Raw genomic sequence first — 23,983 nt, forward strand, 5'->3', positions numbered from 1 at the left:
CATATAAGAAAGCCATGGACTTTTGGGTATTGATTCTATAGCCTGCAACTTTACTATACGAGTCTATTGTTTCTAGGAGTTTCTTGGTAGAGGTTTTAGGGTTTTCTAAGTATAATATCGTATCATCAGCGAATAGTGAGAGCTTGATTTCTTCCTTTCCTACCTGAATGCCCTTAATATCTTTTTCTTGCCTTATCTGTGATTTCTGACTGGAGCGATAGCACAATTGGGAGGGCATTTGCCTTGCACGTGGCTGACCGGGTTTGGTTTCTCCGTCCCTCTTGGAGAGCCCGGCAAGCTACCAACAGTATCCTGCCCGCATGGCAGAGTCTGGCAAGCTATCCGTGGCGTATTCGATATGCCAAAAACAGTAACAACAAAGTCTCACAATGGAGACATTACTGGTGCCCACTCGAGCAAATCGATGAACAACAGGACGACAGTGTACAGTGCAGTGCAGTTGAAAATGAGGAGTAGTTTAACTATTTCCATTTCCTGAGGCATTTCAGTTTTCAGTTGTCTTTCTGTGTTTTTTAAAATAAATTTTATCTTTAGGCCATACTAGTTTGCCAGTATTAACCCAGGTTGGCTGTGTGCAAGCAAAGCAACTTATCCACTGTACTATCAGTTTTGAGTCTTACTGTTGCTTGTGTTGAGTCTCCCTACTTAAGCAAAACAGTTGTGTCCACATCTCTGTTTTCTTAAGACAGATTCTTGGAAATGGAATTTCTTGATCAAATGACTGGCACATGTAGCTAAGGTACCTCTAAATAGTAGCACCCCTTTTTCTATCCACCATTAGTATGTGAATGAGACTAGTTGCTAAACTATTTGCCACTAACACTACAAATTTTAGTTATAATAACTTAATGTTAATAGTTTCATAGTTTAGTTTTAATACTTTAATATCACTAAAGTGCCATCAATGCTGCAACTTTAGTGTTCAAATGGTGTAGATCTTTTGTTGGGATTGAGTTGACATTTGGACTAGCAGGTATTATGCTTAGTAAGTACTTGAAAACAGCAGGGTAGTATAAAATGTTACAACTAAATATTTTGAAGTACTAGTTTATGTGAAGCAGGACAATACCTGTATGCAGAAATTCATGTAGTATATCTTATAGTGAGGGTTTTACAAATATCAAACTATGTAGCACTCAGAACAACTTTAGTATAATCCAGGTTATGGGCAGAAAGGATATTAACAGATTTTCTAGATAATAGGGAATAATTTCAGTGATTGGGAATGTTTGTGTCAAATGTTGTGTTTTCTATAGGGCTTGTACTAAGTACTCAAATGTTTATTGTATAGCAACTATCCTTGTAATTTTGAATTTTCTAGCCTAACTTTAGTATTTCAATATTACCGTAACACCAGAACTGTTTAATATCAGAGGATTGGTATATTCTTTTTTTTTTTTTTTTTTTTTTTTTTTTTGCTTTTTTGGGTCACACCTGGCGATGCACAGGGGTTACTCCTGGCTCTGCACTCAGGAATTACTTCTGGCGGTGCTCAGTGGACCATATGGAATGCTGGGAATCGAACCCGAGTCGGCTGCATGCAAGGCAAACGCCCTACCCGCTGTGCTATCTTTCCAGCCCCTTGTTTTTTTTTAATTTTATTTTTTTAGGATTGGTATATTCTTAACATTTGATAAGCCTTTTATTTCCTGACTATTAGATACAGGTCTCAAACTTTTCAGTTCTGATTTGAAAGTATTTTATATTGCAGTGGTTGTGTAGTATCCAATAGTGTTACTGATTATTACTAGATTTCATAGCAACGAATTTGATCCCAATGGATTTGAAGATCCTTTAAGTCTAATTTTAGTCTTCAAATATACAGTTAATCCTTGAGGCCTAAACATTTGAAAAGCTGCGCTTCTTTTCTCTTAACATTAATAAATGTTAACCAACATTTGGTGTTAGGAGTAAAGCTTCTGGGTAACAGGAGACTATTAGTTGTAGCTTAGCGTGTGGGGAATCAAAAGTTACATACAGATTTCTGCCTGCATACAAGGGGGATTGGGTCAGTAGGATTTTACTTTTCTCTAATAGCGATACCTTATGTTTATACTTTAAAATTTAATTCTACTTTATCAGCAGAGAGAGAGAAAAGGCAAGAAAAACAATATAACAGAGCAAGGATGATGATGAGGATGAGGATGAGGATGATGATTTAAAGACTATGGCTAGGTTTACTCCCAGTCTCACAGTTAGATACTGTGGGTTCAGGAATAGGGCTGTAACCGATGATATCTGTAGGGGTGGAAGGCAGTGAGGGACTAAGGATTGAATTGGGCCATGCTCTATCACTTATAATCTCTCCCAGCCTTAAGTCTAGGAGACGGTCTTAAAGGGTTAGGGATGGTGTGGAGGGGAGTGGGCCATACCTATTGCTCAGGGATCTCTCATGGTGATGCTCTGGAGATCGTATGTGTTGCTGGGCGTCAAACCAGAATCAGCTGCATGCAAGGGGAACACTTTTCCCACTGTAATATCTCACCAGTCCTAATTCCAAGAATTTTAAATTTAGCAATATTTCACTTTAGTGGGGCTTGGGGAAGACACTGGGCTTACTCAGAGCTTACTCCTGGCTCTAAGCTGAGAGATCTGTCAGTTCTCAGGGGATCAAAATGTAGCTTGTGATCAAACCCAGGTCGGCCTGTTGTGTAGTCATTACACTCAGTATTTTACTTTTTAAAGCCATAGATCCCATCAAAATTACTCATGTGTTGTTCAGCAATATTTTTTTAAACATATCTTCTCATTTGACCAATTAAAAATGTTATTTTACTGTTTACCATTTTAACTTTTTTTTCTTTTTTACATCTTTAGCTTTATTTGTTTAGCGGGATTTTGGATCACACATGGTGGTGCTGAGGGGCTATTCCAAGTTCAGTGTTCAGGGGACTGTGAGAAGTTGGGGATTGAACCAAGTCTCCAGTATGCAAAATATACATTTAACCCATTGAAACATCTGACCCATTTTTAAATTGTGATTAAAATCTTACCAACATTGAAAAAGAGAAGGATGGAAAGAAATAGGAAACCTGTTTTGAAGGTTGTTTTTTGTTTTTTAATTTTTAAAATTTTTTATTTTTTATTAATTCACCCTGAAGTACACTAACAAAAATTTCATGTTTGAACTTCGATCATACGATCATCAAACACCCATCTCTTCACCAGTGCACGTTTTCCAGCACCAAAATCCCCAGTATCCCTCCCACCCCCCTATTCCACACCTCGCCCTGCATGTGTGGCAGACAGTTTGCAAAATATTCTTTCTCTACTTTAGTTATCTTAGATATTTTGAGACTAGTTCTACCTGTCCTCATACCTGCCGAAAATGCAATGCTAGACAGTGTGTTTTGTATTGCTTGTTATGGATATAATATAATGTCACGTAGCCGCGAGAGGGGGGCCACAGCGCTCTAGGAATTCAAAGGAGGAGTATCCACTCCTCCCTGTCCTTGAGATTTGGGATATGCCATCACCATGACTTGTACCTGGTGCTTCTTGCTGGCTTTTAGAAAATGGCGACCGCTGGAGCTCTTAAAGGACAGTCGAGGGACAACACCTGACCCGTCTGCAGCAGCCCAGTGGAGACGGCCTATTGCAGAGTCGCGGGTCATCTCTGCCACAAGTTACTCGGGTCTGAGATTCGTTTGTGTGTCTCTCATATTAACTTTTTGAGGTAATGAAAAGGAAGTTGACTTGGGAGACTGGCATGTCCATTACTGAGTCTTGGTAAATCCACTGTGATTCTAGAGGCCAGAGAATAGTACAGCGGGTAGGGGGGTAGGACCCTGTGTGGAATCCCTGGCACCCACAATATGTTGCCCAAGCCTGCCTGGAGTGATTCTTGAGTGCAGAGCAGAAGTAAGTCCTGAGTATTACTGGGTGCAGCCCAAAAACCAAAAAAAGAAAGAAAGTACTGAGTCAAAACTAATCCTAAGCATGGACAAAAGTGTACTGTAGCCTTTTATATCTGTCCACACAATATACAGAATGATTACAAAAACACAGGTTATTTTTCATATCATACCTAATTGGTAAATGTTGTTACCTTTATGTCATTCTTGTTTCTTCCTGACATCACACAGTTCCACAGCACCCCCACCAGGTGAGACCCAGAAATCAAAAGAAAACTCCCCCCCCACCCCAAAGATTTCTTCCTCATGTGTCTCTCTCGGACTAGAGCGATAGCACGCGGCCTACCTGGGTTCGATTCCTCTGTCCTTCTCTGAGAGCCCGGCAAGCTACCGAGAGTATCCCGCCCATACGGCAGAGCCTGGCAAGCTCCTCGTGGTGTATTCGATATGCCAAAAACAGTAACAAGTCTCACAATGGAGACGTTACTGGGTGCCTACTCGAGCGAATCGATGAAAAACGGGACAGTAGTGCCACAGTGCTACAGTCTCTCTCTTCCTCATTTTGTTTGAATCTTGATTGCATATTTATTACACTGCATGATGAATTTTCAGACCTAAGTTCAGATCATACCTCCCATTTAAATACTCTGGATTTTCTGGAGTGCAGGGCTGCATCTCCAAGTGTTACTTACATCCCAGTAGTAGGAGCACACCAGATTGGATGGGAATGTAGCATAGAAGCCAACTTACCTCAGTTAACAAAAACATTAATACAAGGCTCAGCTAGCAGCGGTAGCATAGTAAGCACTTAGAACTTAGTGTCCCCATGGTGAGATATAACAATTTTCACAAATGTTCTTTTACTGAAGCATTTTTTGATAATTCTATCAGTCATTTAGTGTAACAAGCAATATAAAATTATATTTTATAATAATTTATATATAAATATTATATATAATTAGGGGCAGGCTTGAGGGGTGATTGGGAAAATGGGGACAGTGGTGGAGGAAAGGACACAGGGCTGGTGGGATTGATGTTGGAATATTGAATACTTGTAACAAATGCATCATGGACAACTTTGTCAAGTATGGTGTTTAAATAAAGTGGGAGGAGAAAGCTAAAATAAAATCAGTTGGGGTAGAGGGATTAGGTTTGGAAATAATTTTTAAAACTACATAGATGATCCAGTTGCCAACCAAGTGGAAATGTGTCATTTCAGGTGTTCATTAGAACCTTCAATTAGGAGTTAAGATTTTTGCCCTGTTGTTTCTTCACTCTCTTTTCCCCTTATTACTTGGATGAACCAGTGTTGACTGATGGGAGGAAAGTCCTGTGTTTCTCAACCTGTTTTCACCTTAGCGCCCTTCCAACTTGGTCTCCTTCCTATGGTTCCCTTGTTCTAATAGTTGGTCCCTTAGTCTCATGCCATGCCCCTCCTGTAGTTTTCTTTCATTTGTGGGCCCCTCTCAGTATCTTGGTGACCATATGGATCCTTAAGTCTGGAGATTGAGGATAAGAATGAAAATCACTCTGACTTATTCTGTTTAAAGTCCCTGTGGTTTAGATTTCCTTCTGCATTGCCTGCTCAACCCTCTTGGTACTTCAGCTGTTTAAAATTTACGCTCCCTTTTAAATTGGGGATTTGGGCAGCCACTCTTTTTTTTCTTTTGGTACATAGTATAATTCAAAATAGAAGAATACGTGGTTAAGAAGTAGACCTTCTGGGGCTGGAGCGATAGCACAGCAGGTAGGGAGTTTTCTTACACTCGGCGGACCTGGGTTTGATTCCCAGCATCCCATATGATCCCCCGAGCACCGCCAGGATAAATTCCTGAGTGAAGAACCAGGAGTAACCCCTGTGCAAACCCAGGTGTGACCCCACCCCCCAAAAAAAAGTAGACCTTCTTCCTATTCGAGTTCCAGATCCTTTTTATAGTAAGTCACTATTAACATTTTCTTATGTCTCATCTGTGTCAGTTCAAAGTGTCAACATGCACATGTATATGGATTTTGTAGAGAATATCAATTTCAAAATCATGCGTATCCCCTGCGCTGTACCTTCTTTTTTGGCGATCATCGCAATTTTTGTTTGCGCTTTCTCACTATAAACTAGTATGACCCTCATAATCCTTCCAGATGAATTGTTATATGATCTAACTTTTTTTTCAAACCCAGCATATCTCTTTGTAATTTATCTCTTCTTTGTTTTTCCCCATTTATTTTGCTTGTCTTATATGTGCTTGTCACAGATCTTCTCTAAAGTATTATGAAGTAGTTGTCACCCCCTTATATCAAGTGTCATCTCCACACCTCATTCCGCGCTCTTGGGCATTTCTTTCTTGCGAAGGTTTCCAAAGCCAGCTCCTTTCCAACATAGCCTATTTTAGTAAAAGGCAAATGCATCTCAGACCAAAATACCAAAAACCATTCTTAATGCTTTCTTCTCCTTGACTGCTCATGTTTAAGACTATAATTGATTGGTTACCAGTTACCTCCTGTCACCCAAATCTATCCTGTAATGATCTCTGCCTAATGCCCATCCTAATCTGTGTACCACCATTTCCACCTGGTTTTACCCTATCTTCTTTTAGTCCATCCTTGACATATCAAATGAAGAAACTTTTAAAATGTCCGTAGAAGTATTCTTAACCCTTTAAAATATTTTGATGACTTTCTGTTGCTTTTAGGACATCAAATATCTTTAATATGACAAGGTCTTGTACTCCCATTTATTTCTATTTTCCTCATCAGTTTTATCTCTTTTTCTTTTTTTTTTTTTTTACACATGGCCTTATGTTCTCTTAGCTTATGCCACAGTAACCTTACTTTCAAGGCACTTACCATGCTCATTATTGCCCCAAGGCATTTGCGGGTACTATCCCATCTTCCCTCCAGCCCTCTAGTTTCCTCCCACTGGGTGTTTCAGATATCATAGCGAGTATTGATTCCTCTGAATTTTCTCTCGTTTTCCTAACTAGGTCACTTGGCCCTGGGATGAGCAAAGGTATGTGTTTTGCATCATTTGTTACATTTTTCTTTCCCCTCCACTCCCCTCCACTCCCTATCCATGCATTTGGGCAATATGTATATCCTTAGCAAGTCATCCATATCCCCGGAAGCAGTGACCATTATCTTTAGTTTCCTAACACAAAGTAATGGAGTACAGATTTTGAGTGAATAAATTTCTTTGCTTCTCCTTGAATCTCCTGGGGGGTGTATGCAAAATACTATACCCTTTGTAAAAGCTCAAAGTGAATCTTCTAGATTCAAATTAAATTAAATATAATTAAATATAATCAAAAGACACAGTATGAGTAAGTAAGCAGTACTTGTTCATCAGATGTCAAAAGTTCTTAAGTTTTCCACAAGAGGGGTCATTCTGGGGGATGGAGGGATTAAATAACTTATTACACACCACTAAAGATAATTTTGAGATAACTTTCTCAGTAGAATTAGTTTTCTATATTGTTTGCTAAGTCATCTCCCTCCCACCACTGTCTTATTTCTGTCTAGTAAATGGTCAACTCCTAAGTATTTACAGCCTTTTGAAATAGGACGTTTTCCAAAGCACGCAGAATGCACCTGTTTACTTACAAAATAACTGGAGTTTTAAAAGAAATGGATACGATTATAATTGAATTCCCTTTACTGAGACCCACATTATCTGCTTTTATAGTAGATGTATGCCATTAAGGAAACAACATTTTAAGTGCTGTGAGCCTTGGTTTTTTTCATATGGTACTGAGATAGTAATGCCTGTCTGATATAGTGCCTGTTACATCATGGTGTTGGTTAAACGAGATATACAGCATTCAGCATAGTTATTCCTGTCAGAATGCAAGTGCTCAGTCAGTGCAGATGGTTACTGTAGTTTCAATGGCTGTTTTTACTGTAATACATTTTTCTAATTACTAGGGTTGCTTTCATTTCTCATCTAGTTCACTTATGTCCATGCAGCATTTGAGGTCACTGTCACTGTTATCCCGTTGTTCATCGATCTGTTCGAGCATGCATCAGTAACGTCTCTCATTGTGAGACTTATTGTTACTGCATTTGGCATATCCAGTATGCCACGGGTAGCTTGCCAGGCTCTCCGAGAGGGGCGGAGGAATCGAACACAGGTCAGCCTTGTGAAAGGCGAATGCCCTACCACTGTGCTATCGCTCCAGGTGCTTAATATAATTAAATATATTCAAGAGTATTCCAAAACCATGCCATCATTAATAACCTTGTTTAAAAAAAAACTTTTTTGAATGCTGATTATTTCTGTCCTGTTTCCTGTGTTCTAGGAAATAACAGAACTCTGTAGGCTGCAGTTGAGAATAGAGATTGATAGGAGGAGAAAGTGTAATTAATAGGTGCTTGAGTTAGCAATTTGAAGTGAAGGATAGGCATTGTTGATACCATATCACTGTGTTTGTTTGTCAGGAGCCAGGAATTTCCTGGAAAGAATAACTTCTTCTAAAGAGAAGTAAACATTAAAAGTTTACTGAATTGTTGTTGTTGTTGTTAAAGTAATACTGGCTTATAACATATAGGTTTCATGCTTATGTTCTTTTAAATCAAGTTTGGAATGTGCTGCCATCTCATATAAAGCAACTTTCTAGGTTTTGTCCAGTATAGCATTGTTTGTGTTTATTTAATTTATCCACTTCCTTCCCTTTGTTGTAACCACTATTTTGTTCTTACAGTATTTTATTTCTTTCATTTTTGTTAAGTTTACTGCATGTGAGTAAAATCTAATGATGTTATTTCTTCTTCTAACTTCATTAAGCATATAATACCTTCTAGTTCCTTTCATATTATTGTAAATGGCTGGATTTTACTTATACATATATATTCATTCATATATGTATATTTCATTGTGCCTGTGTGTGGGTATATGTGTGCATGTGTGTGTATATATACATGTATATGTGGAGGGGGCCTTGTATAGGCAAGTGGTGATTTTTACAGTGAATTCTTCTGATCCCTGAATACAGGATTTATTTATTTATTTATTTTTAATAAGTGAATCACCATGAGGGTACAGTTACAGATTTATACATTTTTGTGCTCATGTTTCCCTCATACAAAGTTCAAGAACCCATCCCTTCACCAGTGCCCATTCTCCACCACAAATAAACCCAGCATCCCTCCCACCCTCCCTAATCCCATCTCCCCCTCACCCCACCCTGTCACTGTGGCAAGGTATTCCCTTTTGTTCTCTCTCTCTAATTAGGTGTTGTGGTTTGTAATAAAGATGTTGAGTGGCCATTGTGTTCAGTCTCTAGTCTGCATTCAGCACGCATCACCCTTCCCCCACATGGCTTCGAACCACATTTTACTTGGTGTTCCCTTCTCTATCTGAGTTGCCCTCTCCCCAGACTGTGAGACCAGCTTCCAAGCCATGGAGTCAACCTCCTGGTACTTATTTCTACTATTCTTGGGTGTTAGTCTCCTACTCTGTTATTCTATATTCCACAGATGAGTGCAATCTTTCTATGTCTGTCTCTCTCTGACTCATTTCACTTAGCATGATACTTTCCATGTTGATCCACTTATATGCAAACGTCATGACCTCATTTTTTCTAACAGCTGCATAGTATTCCATTGTATAGATGTACCAAAGTTTCTTCAACCAGTCATCTGTTCTAGAACACTCGGGTTTTTTCCAGATTCTGGCTAATCTGTAAACAGTGCTGCAGTGAACATATAAGTGCAGATGTCGTTTTGACTATACTTTTTTGCTTCTCTGGGATATATTCCCAGCAGTGGTATTGCTGGGTCAAATGGGAGCTCAATTTCTAATTTTTTGAGAATCGTCCATATTGTTTTACAAAAGGGCTGAACCAGTTGGCATTCCCACCAGCAGTGTAGAAGGGTCCCTTTCTCCCTACATCCTCTCCAACGAGTGGTTGCTTTTGTTCTTTTGGATGTATGCTAATCTCTGTGGTGTGAGGTGGTATCTCATGGTTGTTTTGATCTGCATCTCCCTGATGATTAGTGATGTAGAACACTTTTTCATGTGCCTTTTGGCCATTCATATCTCTTCCTTGGGAAAGTTTCTGTTCATTTCTTCGCCCCATTTTCTGATGGGGTTGGATGTTTTCTTCTTGTAGAGTTCAACCAGTGCTTTATATACCATTGATATCAACCCCTTATCTGATGGGTATTATGTAAATATCCTTTCCCATTCTGTAGATAGTCTTTGTATTCTGGTCACTGTATCTTTTGTGATGCAGAAGCTTTTTAGTTTAATGTAGTCCCATTTGTTTATCTCTGTTTTCACTTGGTTGGCCAGTTGCATGTCATCTTTGAAGATAACTTTATCTTCAATATCATAGACGGTTTTGCCGACCTTGTCTTCAATGTACCTTATGGTTTGTGGTCTGAGAATACAGGATATTTTTAAGTATTTTCAAATAGTAGCAGTATTATTATTAATCTGATTAATAATAATTAGATTGTTGTGACTAGGACTTCTAGTACTGTCTTGAATAAAAGTCCTAATAGTGTGCATCCTCAACTGCTTCAGAGGAAATGGTTTTCAGTTTTCCGTCTGTGAGTATGATGCTTGTAGTGGATTTATCATTATCACTTTCCTTGTGTCCATTGTATCTCTCTTCTGCCAGGCTTGTGTGGCCACTGTTTCCCTTGCTCTGGCTATGCCATCTTCATGAGCCTCTCTCTTCCCACCTTTGTGGTGCTTTTGAGACTCTGCTATGATGAGTAGGGAGCTAGATTTCTGTTGTAAATATTCTCTTGGTTTTGGTTTAGGGGGGTGGAATTAAGGAAATCCCTTACTCTGCCTGCTATTGACTACTCCAGACCAGTTTTTTGAGTGTATTTTAGTGAAGTCAGTTACTATAGTCCACAGTGAATGTGGATATTAAAAAAAAATTTTTTTTTTTAAAAAACTAAATGTGAGCTCATCATCATGAGCTAGTATAGAAATAGCTAGGAACAGTATGCTTGTAGGTCTTGGTGTTTAATTTCATCATAAGCATCCTCACAGTTTATGCATCCTTGAGGTGTAGTAGTTGCTCAAAGTGCTCTTGAGTTATTTGAACAGGCATCACTGTACCACTGTTAACCTGTTGCTCATCAATTTGCTTGAGCAGGCACCAGTAATGTCTCTATTCTGAGACTTGTTGTTACTGTTTGTGGCATATCGAATACATCACGGTAGCTTGCCAGGCTCTGCTGTGAGGGCGAGATACTCTCGGTAGCTTGCCGGACTCTCCGAGAGGGACGGAGGAATCGAACCCAGGTCGGCCTCATGCAGGGCAAACGCCCTACCCATTGTGCTATCGCTCCAGCCCATTGAACAGGCATAATTTCTTTTTTAAAAAGATGTCACCTTGTATAGTTATAATTTTTGAAATGTTTCATTTATATTTTAACGTGATTCATACTGAAGAATATTAGGACTAGATTTTGTCATGATTGTACACAATATACTTCACTGCATTTGGATAGCATTATATGGACAAAGTGCAAGCTTTATAGTAGTGGCTACACATTTACTTATTATTTATTCTCCTTTCCTCCTCCTTTATGTTTGCTTTGCACCAATCCATGGTGACACATACTTGGTTGCTGTGCTTTGCACCTGCTTACCACAAGTCATATGTTTTTAGCTGTGGTATTTGTGCAGATTTTGGTTTCAGTACTTCACAGGGCTCCTAACATTGCTCACACACCTTTTTGTGTTGTGAAAGAGGTCGTATATTTTGTTGCAGTGCCAGGTTGAAAGATGGCAGTGCTATGCTGGGGATCAAATTCATGACCTCCTGCTTCCACTGGTGCTTTACCACTGAGCTATCTGTTTGTTTGTGTGTGTGTGTGTGTGTTTGTGTGTGTGTATGTTTTGGTTTGTTTGTTTTTGGGTCACACCCAGCAATGCACAGGGGTTACTCCTGGCTGTATGCTCAGGAATTACTCCTGATGGTGCTCAGGGGACCATATGGAATGCTGGGAATCCAACCCTGGTTGGCCTTATGCAAGGCAAATGCCCTACCCACTGTGCTATTGCTCCAGCCCTTGAGGCATGCTTAATAGTAATTTTTAACATGATAATGGTGATGGATCAAGAAAGCATTATGGTATTTATATTGAGAGAAGACTGGTTATTTAAATACTTTTTTTTTTATCAGTTTGTTGGTTTTTTTAATAGCACAGCATGTAGCATGCAGCTGACTTGGGTTCTATTTCACCGTGCCTTTCGGACACCCTAGCAAGCTACCGAGAGTATCTCGCCCACACGGCAGAGCCTGGCAAGCTACCTGTGGTGTATTGGATATGCCAAAAACAGTAATAAGTTTCACAATGGAGACGTTACTGGTGCCCGCTGGAGCAAATCGATGAACAACACCGCAACAGTGCTACAGTGCGTGCTACAACTGATTACCAGAAATAGTAATTCTTTTAATGATTATTGTTTCTCACAAGCTGCAAGCTTATTTACAGTTTAATTGGATGGTACATAATGCTTTCTCACGAGTATGTTCAACGTAATTGATTTCAGCAAAAATTTAAGTAGAAGGTCTTTTAGAAAGTGGCAGGATTATCAAGACTGGGGAGAAATAGAAAGTCACTTTATATGTCACCTCCGATATGCAGAAAGAAGAGAAGATTTAAAAATTACAGTTTTAGAAGTCAGTATGACCTGTAAAAGGACCAAAGAACTTACACAAGCACTTGCAGCTATTTGTTTATATAAAGATGGTAAACTGGTAAGGGGTGATTCCTATATATAATAGACTGAGTGTGAGTATGTGTAGGAATCTCCTCTACATCTTGTATGAAAAGAATCCATTTCTTTATAGGAAAGCCCTGTAATCACAGTTTTCTGAGGAATTTCTGAATCATGGGGTGTTTTTACTCATGTAGACTTTAAAATGTAGTATTTATTCTTTAAGTGATTCCTTATGTATTTCTTAAACACCTCTTTTTAGAACTTGCATTTAGTGTCATTTATGTTTCCCCTCCTGTCGGTGTCATGTAAGTGATGTGATCTCCAGTGGTGTAATGTGAACTAAATGATTGTTATATAATGAAATGAGTTTAAAGTTCATCTCATCTATCACCTGCTATCTTTTTCAGGAGAGTTCCCTTCAGAAACATCCAAAGTTAGGGAGGGGTTACTGTATAATGTACACAACAGCTGGAGCAAAAAACTTAATACAAATTATATGAGGCATATATGCCATTTTTAAGTATTTACTATTAGAAGCTATTACCGAATCAGTCACCTTTAATGACATGAAATACCTAATGGATTTGGTAATGTTTTGCATTTTTATTTTGGAGAACCTAGAGATTAATATATTTATGTGGATTCATGGCTTTAAAATTCATTTGGAAGAGTCAGTAAATTGATTTCTCTTAATAAATGCTTACTTAAATGGTATCTGTACACAATTCAGTCTTTTCATTTAGCATTATATTTGATATTTATCTTGTGCTGAAAATAGAATTACTTAAGTGTGATATATTTATTATTATCTTCTGTACATTAAAACTGTCATTTTTCACTATCTTAACACTAAGTTGAATGTTTTTTTTAAATCTTCGTTGGGAACCTGAAGACCTATTGATTAACTTTTATTTTAGAGGCGCCTAAGAAAATCGCTCAACAGGCTAGAGTGTATGTTTATATAAAGGAGTCTCATGTTTGATCTCTGGCATTGCATGATCCCCTGCACACTGCTAGGAGTGAGCACAAAACCATGAGTACACCCTGAGCACCACTAGATGTGGCCCCCAAACTAAACTAATACTACTCTAGTATTTGAAATGTACACTAAAACAGAGATTATAGTGAACTGTCTCAATTGTCTAAGTCACTGTATTCTTTTTTTTTATTTATTTATTTTATTGAAACACCCTGTGGAATGTTACAAAGCTTTCAGGATTGTGTCTGTTATACAATGCTCGAACACCCGTCCCTTCACCAATGCACATATTCCACCATCAGAAACCCCAGTATACCTCCCACCTCCCACCCCCCGCCCCCGCCTGCATTGCTGATAAATTTCAGTTCACTTTCTCTTTACCTTGATTACATTCCATATTTCAACACAAAACTCACTATTGTAGTTTCCCCCAAAAAAGCAGCCCTGCTGAAAAGAAAGCATTTGATAATTAGTTTTCCATTGTTGAGAATGAAGAGATATGAAGTTGCGCGGCTGCAATAGCGGCCATGCAGTTTAGGATTTCTGTATTTTAGTATTTAGTAGCTAAGTCTAGGGAGATTTATATTAGAAATTGCATCATTTCCCTTCTTGGGGCAGCATGGGGCTATGGCTTAGTTCACAGTCTAGAGACATTGCTGCAAGCAGCTGCTGTTACCAAAAGTAGTCTTGCTGGCCTCTGGATCTGGTCGATCAGCCGCAGGGCGGCCCCACAAACATGTGGCCACCCGGGTCTCGGCAGAGAGCGCACCCATATCGCCCCCGTCCCGAGATCACACACGCCTCTCACTGTTGCAAGTTCATATCATATTTTCTTTCTGTGCCTCCAAGTTCATACCTCCTTAATGGTCCTTATAAAATGGCGGATGCCACGCCGTCTTTCCCTGAAAAGGGGGGCGGAAAGCCGAGAAAGAAAGACCTTTCCTCTCCTCGGCAGCTTGGGGCTGTGGCTTAGTTCACAGTCTAGAGACATTGCTGCAAGCAGCTGCTGGGTACCAGAAGTAGTCTAGCTGGCCTCTGGATCGTGGTCAATCAGCCGCAGAGCGGCTACACAAACGTGTGGCCACCTGGGTCGCATCTCGGTGGAGCTAAGTCACTGCATTCTTTCCTAAAGATATGTTTAAATTTGAGGGCCTTGCTTTTTCTCCATTTTCTACTAAATACTAAATACTCATGTCTAAGATGCTGAGATGAAAATCTCTTATGTCAGAAAATCCACATAAGCAGTAAGGTCCAGTTATTCTTTATTTAGTTTTAGACTGAATTATTTGTATTAATTCTAGTAGCCATTGACCACATTGTCCAGTATAGCATCAGGCATTTATAAATAGGTCTTCAGTGAAATTATGTTAGTTTTGAAAATAAGATGTGTATAGACATAAGTCCATTGAACCAGTGACAAATTTAAGACCGTGATTAAGAGTTAATGCCATACATTCTAATTCCCAAGTTCTCTTTAAGGAGTCTAGCCTTCTGACATTACCTTTAAAGTGTTTAGTGGATGAGCAATTCTAATACTAAAAATAAACTGTACATTTTGTGAATTGACTGTGTCTCTGGTTTGTGCTACATGTCTAAACTCAGTTGCATGTGTTACAGATAACCGAATATTGGGCAACACCAATTTCTTGATTCGTTTTTCGTTCTACATCCGTATGGAGTTGGTTTATTGGTAGCACGTGCCCCAAGAGAAGTTGTATTCTCTTGGTGCCCCTTGACCATAATAATAGATATGAACGTACAGACATGAGATTCTGTTGAACAGTGATGCTTGCCTTGTATTAATAATGATTGGTTTTGATTTCCAGTATTAACTACTTTAAAGTAAAATTATCATTCCGAGGCATTCCTTCTGTAGCCAGAAATGTACAATATCTAATTCAATATTTAATCTAATATAGTAGAACGCTCTATTATGTAGAGTTGAAATAGAGAACAGATTTATATAGTTTGTATAGCAGTTCTTTGTTGCCTGCATGGCTGCTTTTTTGTGTTTAATATTACCTTGTCTAAAATTTCGCTTACCTATTTTCAAGTTTAAAAATGTATTTTCCAAATAAAATGATTTTGTGTTCAGGCTTTAAATATAAATCATTGAGCTATTGCATATAGTTTGCACAGTGTAAATATTGTGTAATTAATTGTGACTAATTTCAACAGTGCTTGAAATGTTATTTCCAGCTATTTTTTTATTTGATTGAATCCAGCTGGTAAGTTGTAGAAGAGAAAGGTGACCTCTGCAGCCACATTTTATAAGAAAATGAGTGTATGGATTACCTTGTAAAAATACCTTGTATAACATAACAATTGGGACCAAAGTGATGTCAAAAGGCAATTAAAACATTTTAATTTAAGTGTGGCTTTTAAATATTTTAAACCATTTTGAGTGTGACTTTTTGACCTTAACTGTATAGGATATATGCTAATTGTTTTTTTAACATCTGAATTTTAAAAACACTTGGAAATAGCTTGAATGCTGTAAGATAATATTGTTGGTATTCATCAATAATGTTGAATTTTTAAACATTGTTAAGGGAAAAAACAAACAGCAGAATTGATCAGTTAGGTTTTTATTATTGGTTGTTTTGGGTTACTTAAAATAATAGGTACTTAATTGTTCCATAGTTTGAGACCCAGCTGTAGTGTCAGTGGGATTGGTTTCTTTTGAGGCTGAGGAGAATCTGCTCCAAATCTCCCATGATTTTCTGGAAATCTTTGGTGTTCCTTGGCTTATCTTTTTGGTGTTCCCTGGCTTATCGCTGGATTATGTCTTTCTCTGCATTCATCTTCACAGTCTTCCTTTTCACTTGCTAACCATCACAAGAATTCCCTGTCCTTGTTTATCTCCCTGTTTTCTGTTTTTAATCATAGCCACTCCTCTTCCTTAATACTGTTGACCAGTGGGCCTGTCCTCTTCAGGATTCCTGTCCATGTGCCTACCTGTTGTGCATATATGGTCTTCATTTTCACAGTGTTGGTTGCTCTTTATTCTCTCTTTGACTCATTTCATTCTCTTGAACAAGACTCTCTTTATTTTGGCTCCTCTGCTTGCCTTGATTTTGAGGGTGTGTTTGAAAAATTAGTCAAAAATTAAACCTGGATGAACAGCTGCTAAATTTGTCTGAATAGTTAAGCTGAGAACATTGTGGGTTATGTATTCTTTAAATGTTGAACCTGCTCCACAGCATTTCTTTTCAGTAGTTTTTAATTGCATAAATATACAGTACTTCCTTTAACATTAAGGGGAAATGATTGTGACTTTTGTGAGCTAGATTTGAAACCAGCATTTATATTTTTGAAGTTAAAATGTGTTCCAAATTTCCAGATTTTAAAAGAAATTTTCTTTCCTTTTTTTTTTTTAATATTGACTGACTGTGAGAACAGTTACAAAGCTTTCAGGTTTAAGTCTCAGTCATACAATGATCAAACACCCATCCCTTCACCAGTGCACATGTTCCACCACCAAGAACCCCAGTATATCCTCCATCCCACCCCTCCCCCGCCTGTGTGGCAGATGATTTTCACTTTATTCTCTCTTTACTTTGATTACATTCAGTTTTCAACAGAAAACCCACTATTATTATTTGGAATTTTCCCCCAGCAATCAGACCTGTCGGAAAGGCATCATTAGATCATATGTTTTCTATTGCTGATAGTGAAGAGCGTATGATGTCTCATGGCCGTGACAGCAGCCTCACAGTTTTGGAATTCTGGTATTTTAGTAATTAAGTCCAGAGGTATTTCTGCCAGCAGCCTCTGTGTTCCGAGATTGGTTTGTGTGCCTCTGGGATCGTGGCTGGTCAGGAGTGGAGGAGCCATTTGTGGGCGGCCACTCAGGGTCTCATCTGGGCAGGGAGCAGGGCCAGTTCCGTCCCCCCATCGTGAGATTTCCCACACACCCCATCACTGCAAGCTCCTACCTCCCTGTCCAATTGGCTCTGAAAGGTGGCGGTCGCCATGCTGCCACAAAGGGGAACTTAAGGCCAAGGGACAAAACCCTTCCCCTCCCATGGCAGCACCGGGTTGTAGCTTAGTTCACAATCCAAGAAGCAACCTCTCCTTTTGTCAGCAGCCTCTGCGTTCCGAAATTGGTCTGTGTGCCTCTGGGATCATGGCCGTTCTGGTTCAGAGGAGTCATTGCTGAGTGCTTTTTTTGTATATTGGCAAAGGTCAAATGGCCGCAAAAGCGGCCACACAGTTTAGAGAAATAGTCCTGGTCCCCACATACTGGAGCCATGTTTGTAGAAGCTCATAGTTGCTGGGATTCCTTCTGGAGAAGACAGACTGCACCTGCTCAGTCTGGGGCACCCTGGTGTTATTGGCTCAGTTTGGGGTCCAGAGCATTCTCTGATGTTGTGGTGACTGCCAGCCAGGATTCTTCACTGCTGAGTGCAGCAGGATGGCGCCAAAAGAAATTTTTCTAATACATCTCTTTCTATAATTGAAATTGTTTAATGTAGAAACATGCATTTGCTTTATCTGTTGTATTTTTTCTAATCAGTGAACTTTTTTTTGAGTGCAAGTTTAGGTTCACAGAACTTGTTGCCCCTCACATGGTGTTTTTCTAATTACTAGTATTCCCCATTCTCACCCATTCAGTAGTGTGCATATTAAAGCTGATGGGCCTCCATTGACATACCATGATTAAAGTTCGCAAATTAAAGTTTCTCTCTTCGTATTCTATGGGTCTTGACAGGTGTTTAAGTTTTCACCATTATTGTTTCACACAGAATACACTATCCTAAAGACCCTCTGTGCTCTGCCTAGTCAATTCTTCCTCCCTGTGTAATTCTGGCAACCACAGGTCTTTTATAGATCTTTTATATGTTTAAATATAAACATAGGTTTATGTTTATGAGATGGCATGTAAAATTAAAATTAAACAATATATGGCTCTTTCCAGATTGACTTATTTCACTTATTAATATTGTTTATTTTTTTCCATGTCTTTTCATGACTTGATAACTCCTTTCTTTGCTGATGAACTACAGTTTATCCATAAATTATAAAGCAATTTTTATTGTTTCTTAGTTTGCCTTGCACGCGGCCTACCCGGGTTTGATTCCTTCATCTCTCTCAGAGAGCCCAGCAAGCTACCGAGAGTATCCCACCCGCATGACAGAGCTTGGCAAGCTACTCATGGCATATTTGATGCCAAAAACATAATAAGAAGTCTCACAGTGAGACGTTACTTGTGCCCGCTTGAGCAAATCGATGAACAGTGCTACAGTGCAGTGCAGTTTAGGCCATTATAAACAAAGCTGCTATAAACTTTCATGTACAGTTTTTATCTGGATATATTTTTCTACCAGCAGTAAAAGAGTTCTTTAGCTCTGCAGTCTCACCAGCACTTGTCCACCTTTTGGATTTTGAAATCCTAATAGGTATACGGGTAGTGTCTCATTTTAGTTTTTGCAGTTCTCTGGCAACATAACTGCGTTAGATTGATTAGCCTATAAATACCAGAAATTTGTTGCCGTTCTGAAGTTGGGAGCTCATAAGTATTAGTCTGGTGAGAACTCAATGGTTTTTGGTTGCCTGTTGTATGCCTGTGTCCTTCCATGGTAGAAGAGGCAAGGATGCTCTGAGATTCTTTGAGAAGAGAGCTTATCCTGTCCTTGAAGGCTACATCCTCAGGAACTAAACACTTCCCAAAGACCCATTTCCTAATGCACTGTGGGATTAAACTTCAACATGAATATTTTTGGGAAACACAAGCATCAATCCATAAAGTACATGATACTGGATATTTTTTCATATATTTACCATTTGTCACTTTGGTGGTATTCAGGTTTTCAGTCCATTTTTTAATTGGCTTTTGGGCCACACCTGGCAGTGCTCATTGCTTATTCCTGATTTTCTGCTCTGGGATCACTCCTGGTGGTTGCTTGGGGACCATCTACTGGAGATTGAGCCCAGGTTGGACATGTGCAAGGCAAGTGCCTGTCCTCTGTACTGTGCAGCCCCTCTATTTTTAAATCCCCTTGACTATTTGCTATTGCAGTTTTCAGTTTCTTTGTCTGTATCGTGAATAACGATTCTTTGTCAGATGTGTCTTTTGCAAATACTTTCGTCTAGTATTAACTGTTCCATTCTTTTGGCATTTTTTGTAGAAGACTTTAAATTTAATAATTTTATGGATTTTTTTAATCGCATCATTGTGCCTTTAGTGTTGCATTATAGCCATATCCAGGGTCTAGGTTTTGTTATATTCTAGTTTTATAATTTTTCATTTTATGTAAGTTTGTGGCCTATTTTAGTTCTTGTTTGTAAAAGAAAATAGTTTTTGTTTATTTTGTATTATTTGGGTAGTTTTGTTTATTTCTAGGCTATGATCTATTTGATGCAAATTTTGGATCTGGGAAATACTGATTGGAATTATATTGAAGCTATAGACCAAGTTATAGATCAACTTGAAAAGAAAAAGCGTTTTCACCAGTGAATATAGAGTTTTCATGTATTTAGTTTTCTCTTAATATTTTGTCTTAGTATTTGTATTTTACAGATTTGGGGGAGGGACGGTGGATGGGCTGTTACCCTATGGTGCTATGACAGAGGTGGATAGAGTATTGAAGTTGCACCAAATGACTTCTTGGTTCAAGCTCTTTAACTTTTGTAACCATACATTAAAATAGAGGTTTAATAAGAAATTTTCATTCCAAATCCATACAAAATAGAAATATTTATTTGAACAATTTGACGATTAAGAATGGAGTGGTCTCTCTTATGTCATAGACTTCGTATTTTAGCAGGTATTTAAGCTATTGTTTTTTGCCCTTGAAATTACTTCATTTTTAGGGACCAGAGAAATAGTTAAGTGGGTAGGTTATTTGCCTTGCATTCTCTCAGTCTAAAATCCCTGACATTACAAATCTGCAGTCCCCCTGAGCACTGCTGTGAGTGATCCTTGAGCACGGGGCCAGCAGTAAGCCCTGAGCACTGCTTGTTGTTGACAAACTCCACCCCCCCACACACATATTACTTCATTTTTAAAGGATTTTTTTTTGCCATAGGGATAAAAAGGAAATGAAATATATTTTAAACTTTACCATATGACAGTAGCAGAGAATTTAAAACTATTGTTTAAAAAAATGTAGTGGCTGCATTATTGAAATCAGCATTTGAAACAGTCCACAGCATTGTTTCCTAGAGTAGGTAATGCTCTCTCCTGAGATACACCAGTAAGATCCAAGGGTGTGTGGTAGTTTCTGTCTGTTAGGGTAGTGCTAAGCAACTTTTATTTTATTTTATTTTTGAAAAGAGGTAATAGACCGTATAAATTTGGGAGCTTGTGCTCTAGAGGATAACTACAGTGCTTGTAAAGGGTAGTCATTATGACCCTTGTAATAACAGTAGTTATTGAGTAAATATTGAAGAGAATGATTTTGCTATGATAGGAATCCTTGTGCTGCTCTTAACTAAAATAATTTTAGTTGTGAAAAATAAAAACCAGTTGGCTAGAGAGATGAGAAAGTATGTAGGGAGCCTGCCCTGCCTGCAGCAGACCCAGGCTCAATCCCCAGTCCCCTCCAAGAGTGAGCCCTGAGCTCAACTGGTTGTGGACTGAAAACAAACAGACCCTCCCCCCCCCAATTTTTTAAGCAACTGCTTATAGAGAATTTATCACAGATAGATAAACCTATTGTTTTTGTAAATAGTTTTTAGGTCTAATCACTTATCAGAAATGGAAGTATGATTTTTAATATAGGAACTATTGCTTGCAGGGCGGAAACCAAATAAAAGTTATCCTTATTTTCTCAATTGCTTTTAAGAAAATTCTCTTAGGGAATGTACCTGATTCTCAAATAATAACAGGATGAGCTGTTTCTATAATTCATTTCTGTCACTATCACATGTAAAGTATTTGTTTTCAAAAATATTTTCCTATAATGTCAAAATAGTAAGAATTTGTTGTGCATATGTATCTGCTTTAAAAATTATCAGAGACATAAACATTTGGATTTTACCATTCAGTTTCTACACCATTGTGTAAAATTTTTATTTTAACTTTATTTGAGCACTGTCATTTACAGAGTCTTTCATTCTTTAATACAGTTGTTTGAGGCATTCAGTGTTCCAACACCAATCTCATGACTAGTGTAAACTTGCATCCTCTATTTTCCCCATTTCCAACCCATCCAACCATAATCCTGCCCCCTTAGCAGGCACAAAATAATTTATGTTGTTGCTTATTATAGCAAAATGACTATTGAAAAATGCTTCAGTCAAAAAAAATTGCTGAAAATTGTATATCTACAGTGGGGTTATTAAGGTCATTGAGGGCTGTTTGTTGAGCCTTCTGTTTTTGTTTACTGAGTTCAGTTGGTTTTGTGCTACTTTCCCATCAAATGTGGTGTGCTCCTACTGATCGATCTGTCAGCATTGTGAATTGTGGAATTTGGAGGTGTGACGCGGTCATGTGCTTCGGGAACTCCATGATCTGTAGAACTGGGCTTATGGGTCTCAGAGGCTTGGCTTGTATCTCTCAAGATCTGTCATGTAGTTGAGCCGAAGCCGTTGTTTATGGTGGCTGCTGTGAAATGTGGATATGGGTGCTGGAGCTTCTGGTGGTAGGCGTGAGAGGAAGGCTGCCTGACCTTTCTCTGGAAAAAAAAACTCAGAGTTTTCAGCCGGAAAACCAGTGTACCTGGAATTTTTGTCAGCTTGACATCTGTAGAGATTAGTCATGAAGGAGTGGAGTTGGGCCATTTGCATGTCTGTGGGGTGTGAGCTAGCTGGCTTTGGGGGGCTTCAGCAGAGGCAGCACTTGGGCTGTTCCCTTCCCAAGGGCACCCCAAATTTTCAGTCTGAAGACTGGTGTGCCCGTGAGTTTTAGCAGTTTGGCTTTTATCTCTCCTGAGATAGTTGTGAGGTTAGGCCAGTGTTCACATGGCAGCTGTGGGATGTGAGTCTACACCCTTTCTTATGTCAACTGATTTTAGAGCATGTATTTACAGTTCACAGTGTATTGTTCACAGAATAAATAAAATACAGTTTCATCATCATAACCATGCCCGAATAACCAACTAATATGGTTGATTGACCTGAGCTTTATTTGTTCAGGGACTGCTTCTGGTGAGTTGCTCAGAAATTGTTCTTGTGGAGCTCAGTGGATCACTTAGTGCCTGGGACCCAACCTGGCCTGCTCCATGCAAATCACACACTCCAGCCTCTTGTTATCCCTACAGTCTCTGCACTTATCTTAAATCAAACAGACCATTTATTCCTACACTGATGATCACTTAAAAGAAAAAGCTTTATATTTCTATTTGTTCAGAAAATCAGGATAACTTATGATGTAAAAGAGAAGTGGAAGTGTATCAGGTACATTTGAAGAGTGTTTAAGGAATACTGGCTATGCCTTGCCAATAAATAATAAGATTTGGGTTTTTTTGGAATTATCTTGGGGAGGCAGGGGGCAGTTACGGGGTGCTCCTAACTTGTATATATGGTGCCTGAGGCCAACACATCTATTACGGGGTTTGGAATGGTGGCTTACATACTTGGGGTGGTACAGTTCAGGCCCTGGTGTGGTAGGGTCTGCCAGGGCCACCTCAGTAGTATTTGGGAACCTGAAAAGCTTTCCTAGTGGCATTGAGGGGACCTCCATGGCTACACCCTGAGTTGCTGGGGAAGGGACCGTGAGGTGCCTGGGATCAGAAATCTGCAGGGCATGCACTCTAACACGCTTAGTGTTCACTGAGCCCTCAGATCGTAGTTTGTAAACATTCCCTCGTAAAGGAGCCAGGTCTTGAAGGAATGACTGATTTCCATTGCTAGGTGCCTGAAACATCTCATTATGTCATAAGTAAGAAAGTGCTTCTTAAAAAGATGATAGCCTTTCATAGTGTTCATTGTGTAGGGCCTCCTTCTAATCAAATTGGGATGACTTGAGCTTCAAAACAGAGACAGGAATGAATTACAGATCTGTGGGGACTAGGGGGACCTCGGAATCCTTAGTGCATTACTGATATACATAGAAGAAGGAGTAGAGAGGGTACCGGGACAGTTCTTAAATGTGGAGGACATACTAGAATTGAAAATTACATTTTGGGCACTGGAGAGGTAGTACAGCAGTTATGGCACTTGATTTGCAGGTCGCCGGCAGGGTTTGAGCCCCTGTAACCCATGGTTCACTGAGGGCAGCCAGAAGTAAGCCCTGAGCACAGCCAGATAATACCCCAACCCCTCCCCCCCAAAAAAAAAAACAAGAAAATTACCATTTTTCCATGAGTATAAAAAAGTTTGGTTGACCTATGAATCACAAGTAGATTTTTAAATCTGGGAGTGATCTTGATTAAGAATAATATATCTGCATGATCTTAAAGTGACTTACAAGTTGTAGGGTAAAGAGAGTAAGCAATAGGGAAATTGGACAGAACTTTGACTAATGAATATTAGCAGCACTAGTTTGGGAGTAGTGAATTACAT

General features: G+C 39.0%; 1 protein-coding gene across 3 annotated transcripts in view; it reads left to right on the top strand.

The window, feature by feature from the left end:
- Positions 1–23,983, top strand: part of UBE2E3 (ubiquitin conjugating enzyme E2 E3) — a 99,458-nt gene that overhangs the window by 64,684 nt on the left and 10,791 nt on the right. The gene's annotated exons all lie outside the window — the stretch shown is intronic.

The sequence above is a fragment of the Sorex araneus genome, chromosome X (assembly GCF_027595985.1).
Source record: "Sorex araneus isolate mSorAra2 chromosome X, mSorAra2.pri, whole genome shotgun sequence".
Taxonomy (NCBI): Eukaryota; Metazoa; Chordata; class Mammalia; order Eulipotyphla; family Soricidae; genus Sorex; species Sorex araneus.